This window comes from Otolemur garnettii, unplaced genomic scaffold (assembly GCF_000181295.1).
Source record: "Otolemur garnettii isolate 467f Iridium unplaced genomic scaffold, OtoGar3 scaffold00177, whole genome shotgun sequence".
In the NCBI taxonomy this organism is placed as follows: domain Eukaryota; kingdom Metazoa; phylum Chordata; class Mammalia; order Primates; family Galagidae; genus Otolemur; species Otolemur garnettii.
Window position 1 is genome coordinate 3,075,655 of NW_003852572.1, and position 6,000 is coordinate 3,081,654.

Here is a 6,000-nt window from a genome sequence, read left to right on the forward strand (position 1 = left end):
TAATACTACCTTGGACTTCAAATGTTTTTCTAAAATTTGCTTTCTTAAAATACAATAGAAACATAAGAATAATTGAAAAATAGAAATATTAAAATAATATATATGTGAAAATTAAGCACAAAACATGATGGTGAACATATTTCTCAAACACTTTCATTTCTGAGTAATGAATTCTGTCCTTAATCTGTTACTTTTTAACATGAGAGCATATCATACACTATTCCAAGTATTTATAATATCGTACTGATGCACACAGAACCTAGCAATTTAAAATACGAAGCTAGAGCCGGAGAACCCCAAAGTGTCTGATTGTTAACAACAATTAAGCAGACTATAATCATTAACTTTGTAGTTAATCAACTTACCTTTCCTTAAGTCATCAGGTTTTTCAGAAGATTACACTTCTTTCATTGGTTGGCTAATTTATGTGTATTAAATCAACACACTACCAGGGCTTAGGTTAATGGCTCTATTTATTTTGTGCAACCATTCTGCCCACTGACCTATGACTGATAGCAAGGTATAAATACTGCATTCAGAATTGCTTGGACATTTTCTTGCCTGAGAGCCAGAGAACATTATTTAAATTTGATTGAACAGTGAACCTCAAATTGTTCTGGTTTCACAGCGAAAGAAGCCTATGTAATTGTTCACTTATCGAAAGTCTTTGATCTCCTCTGAAATTATCCATTATCATCGAAATGTTTTGTGGGGACTATGTAAGTATAATGGTTATTTCTTTTCAGTATTTTGATATTTTATCCTTATTAATGAAGTTTTGTTTTTGTTTGTGTTACTTTACTTGAGATTTTCAACAGGAAATAATGGTGTGTTCATTTGTTTCCATTAAATTTTAAGGCCCAGAAATTCCATATAACTATTAAATGGAGTTAATATTATTAAATATCAAATCCATGTTAATTTTGAGTCAATATAGAATCCCTTACAGGCAATTTAATTACCTCAACTTTTATAAGTAATGTGATTCAGAATTCAGACTGAAGTTGTAATAGAATTTTTTGTTTCCATATCTTTTTGTCTTTATATGAAATTAAAATAACTTTTATTTTAATCCCATGTTTTCTTCAGAAAATTGTTTATTTTTGAATAGTTGATTATTGACATAGTATATGTCACAGTTGAGTCATTTGGGTTTTTCCTTGTCTGAATCATTTAATTGCATTAAAAAGCCAATACAGCCATTGAGTCACCTGGATGTACAGTTGTACTTTAGAGTTACCATCATTATTTTATCATGAGGCAGTTATATTTTACTACAGAGAAATAAAATGTATCAGATAATTTAGGTCCATATGGTAAATAATTTAATTTGAAAAAGCCTATTGTTGTATCCCTTTCTATTATTCAAGTACAGTTATTTGGAAGTAATCAACATTATATTCTGTGTACTGTATTGTCTTATGTTAATATTTAGATGTCAATTTTTCAAATGAAACATTTAGAGAATATGTAAATTATATTTCAGGGATAATAAAAAGTTTATTGTGATAGCAAGATTTTCAAGGTATGCAATTATTTACCAGGCTTCTGAAGCAGATAAAGAATATCTGAGATTAAAGAGTTGGATTTGAGCATACCTGAAAATTAATTTTGAGCATTTTTTTCAGTTTTATTGGCAATAAACGTTACACTTTGTATATAATCATAGCAAGTGCAGATGGTAAAATGGCTTTACATAATCAATGTTGTTATATTTTAAAGCAATTTTCTACCCTAATTTATATGGCCCAAATGGTTAGAATTTGGTGTTAAGAAGACCGATATTTGAGGTCGAGATTACTATCTCATCTTTTTTGTTTCCATTTGGGGTCCTCAAGCAAAGGACAAGCTCTTCTGTAAGCAAGAAAGTTCTCATTTCTTACTGTGGATAATACTGCTTATTATACATAGATTCTCAGCCCCTCTGCTCAGCAGTTCTGATTCTATATATATGATATTTCAGTTTGATATAAATGGGTTTGTAATGTTGAGAATCACTGAGTTGGTTCCTTATTATCAGTTACAAAACATAGACACTTTAAATATATATCAAGCAAGAGGTGGATATCATAGAAAGGTAGTTACATTTCCATATAAAATAAGCATACATAGTATTTTAAAAATTACTTTCTATAATTATGGAATTAATCAGCCATCAATGGATAAGGGTGTTTTTATATTAAAAATGTAAATTTCCTATTTGAATGGAGAAAATTTCATTACACAGTGCTAAAAATTTTCCTACTCCAGGATCCAGACCCAAGTATCCCTAGTAGTGAAAATTCACAATCTTTCCTTTTCAGGATATTGCCCAATTCTTGTGAAATTGTTGACTGTTTTTTCCTGTTTTTTCCATCAAACCCCCTATTTGCACAGCAGCATTTAATTTACTATAACTTCATTTCTTTGACAATACCGTTCCTTTTGGCCTCTAAGGTAACTTTAATCCTAGTCCTATTGTAACCCAGCCCTCTTTCCCCTGCCCACTCCTGTTCCCCAGCCCTCACCTGTCCCCCCCACCCTCTCCTGCCCATTTCCCCCCTCCTCCTCCGTTCTCCCCTCAGAGTCAACTCGGGAACAAGGCAAGTCCCTCCTCCCCCCATGGTGGCTGAGAACAGTGCCTCCCAGCCACATTCCCAGGCCCCCTTCTTCCCCTAGGGTTGCCAAGAACAAGCTTCAGGTACAAGGAAGAAAAGTCCCAAGGTTCACAAAACCCCCAAGTTCTCAGTAGATGAAGAATGGTGGAAAACTCCCTGAGACTTGATTAATTACTGTTGTATAACCATAACCATTGTGATATGAGATGGATCCATTGTCAACCGAAGCTGTATTAATTATTGTTCCATTGCTGTATCCATGACTACCCAAGTTATAACCCCTCCCTTAACCAGCCACGTTTTGCTTCTGTAATATACTTGCCCAAAGCCTATAAAAGACAACTTACCCTCACACCTGGGCTGCTGATTGTCTTTTGGAGCAGCAGCCCCTGCGGCAGGTAAAATAAATTACCAATTAATTAACCTAAGTAGGGGTCCGACTCTATTTTTCCAGGTCTCCTAAGTTATTTCAGGCCTTTTTCTATCCTTTTGACACCTTTTCCTATTTCCACCATATTTATTGGCTGGCAGACAAATGTTAATCACAGCACTATTAAAAGCAATATAACATTGATATTACATTTCACACCTGAAATAGCGTAATATATTACAAAAGCGTAGAGAAATTATTATAATTTTCTGTCTTCTGTACGTCAGGGCCTTGTGTAATTTAATACAGCAAACTAAAGAATACTATTTAACATGCCAAAATTTTGAAATGCTTCTTGGAGGTACTAGATATTCTACTGAGTGGTTTAACACATATGATTTTTAGTCTTTACTACATTTAAAGACAGTATTATCATTCTATTTTCCATATAAAAGTACTGAGTTTTAGAGAACTTGTGTACTTTTCCCAGGATATGTAAGATCCCATCTAACTCCAAAGCCACACCTGAGAGAGAGAGAGAGAGAGAGAGAAAGAGAGCACCTATGAATGATGATTCTACATAATTTATGGCTTCATGTTATAAAGCAAAGAGTACATTATTTGTGAAACCAAGTAAGAGAGAGAAAATTACCAAATTACCAACGGCACATGAGTGTAACAGCTCAAGAGCACATTTTTAACTAATTAGTATGCATTTCATACTAGGTAATATCTACTGTGGGCAACATGACATTCCACATCTCATTCTCCCTCAAGTGGAGTTAACCCATCAGTTTTTAGCAATGGATTATGCACAATGAAGGGAAAGCACTTGGAAAATGAGAAGCAAATTTGGGGCATATTATAGCAGAGCAGTTGCAGGCTGAGAACACGCCCCGTGGGAGCACAGGACGTTGATAAGGCACAATCATGTTCAAAGCAGGCTTCGCTTCTGTAGGAAGAAATTCCTGGGAGGAAAAACTTCTGTCCAAAGAAATCTGACTTTGATTGTTTATCTGAGGTATGACTTACTGAATAAATACTATGAAAAGGTTACTCATACTTTAGATTTTTTTCACTATCAGCAGGCTACACAGTCTGAACTTTACACACTTTGATTCAACAGAAGTTAGGAATCATGCTAGTTTATGACTTTGAGTATTACCAAACTTCTGTAGAACTAATAAGTCTAGGACTGAAAAAATTAAATGTAGTAAATTCTTCCTTGAAGTGAAATGCATACTAATTTTTTTTAATTCCATTGTAACAACCATAGATTGTTTTTAATGTAGAGGCTGGGCTAACGTGACCATGAGTGATGTTAAACATGCACTCGAAGCCAGCCTCACTGCTGGAATCCATGTGACTGGGGACAGTGGACTTAATCTCTCAGTTTCTTAATTTCCCTACCTGTGAAATAGGTATGATAATAGCACCTATCTAGTAAGAGTCTCTTCAGAATTATTTGGCAGATAGAGCACTAAGAAAAGTGCCTGGAATAGATACAGCACCCCAAAGTGTGAGTTGTTACTCAGTTTTATTAAGTACCAGTGCCAAAGATTGAATCCAATTTTACTTGCTCAAAATACCTGGTCTTTAACAGCCCAATGCACTGCTTCTAGAGAGGAGGTCAAGTTTGTACTCATTACTAATGGAAAAAAATACATATGTATGTACAATATATGCACATATGTATGTATGTATATAATTATTTCAAATGTTATGAATAAACTTGAGTAACATCAAAAGTTTCATGAGTAGAAATATACTTTCTCTTAAACTCAGTATTATCTTTTTCTTTCTTTCTTTCTTTTTTTGAGACTGAGTCTCACTTGGTTACCCTTGGTAGAGTGCCTTAGCATCATAGCTCACAGCAACCTCAAACCCTTGGGCTCGAGCCTCTTGCCTCAGCCTCCCAAGTAGCTGGGACTACAGGTGCCAGCCACAGTCCAACTATTTTTTTTTTAAAAGACAATGGGGTCTCACTCTGTCTCAGGCTGGTCTTAAACCTGTGAGCTCAGGCAATCCACCTGCCTCAGCCTCCCAAGTGCTGGGATTATAGGCGTGAGCCACTGCATATGGCTAAACTCGGCATAATCTTTATTTGTAAGCAGATTCTATCATGGTTGAAAAATTACATAGACAGGGTGGCACCTGTGGCTCAGGGAGTAGGGCGCTGGCCCCATATACCAAGGATGTTGGGTTTGAACCCAGCCCTGGCCAAACTGAAAACAAAACAAACAAACAAACAAAAAAACTACATAGACACACTGTCCTCACCAATTACTGTCAACTTCTCTAAGTTACAGCAAAACTCAAAAGTGTGTTGCTCTCATTATATCCAGTTTTTCTGCTCCAGCTGTCTCTGTACCCACTCTAAGTGGGCTTCTCCTGCAAATGTTCTACCCAAACTGCTCTTACAAAGATGAGCGGTGCCCTTCTCGGGGCTGAATCCCATGCTCTCTTCATCCTGCTAGGTGTCTGGACATCTTTTGACAATCTCCTTTCCCTGCAGTATTCCAGTGCTAAATTCTGAAAACTCTCCTCTTTCCTTCAATTACAATCAAGATATAGACTCTTTTGTTAAAATTCTATCTTAGCCTGGCGCCTATGCCTGACTTCAGATTCATGGAACCAAGCATCTACCCCATCCTCTTATTAGCTCAGGCAAAGGGGAAAAAAGTTAAGGAAAAAAAAAAAAAAAAACTCGCCATTATCCCTGACTCTTTCTTTCAGACCTTACATTATCATCACCTGCTGGTTTTATTTAGTACCATCCTACCAGCATCTCTGATTCCGCTTCTAAGGTCTGTGGATAAAGCAGTGACATGATTGTTGAAAGCTCTCCTGTGGAAACATGCGTTTCATTGGTGAACAGGTTCCATCGGCATCCTGAAATAAATAAATGGGGTCAGAGGTAAAATCATCATGATATTTTGAGAAAGCCATTAGCCCAGAGTCACAAGTTCTTTGCATATTTACCATAACAGCAAGAATAAAACTTAAATTACATTTTTCCAAGTGTTTTCACTA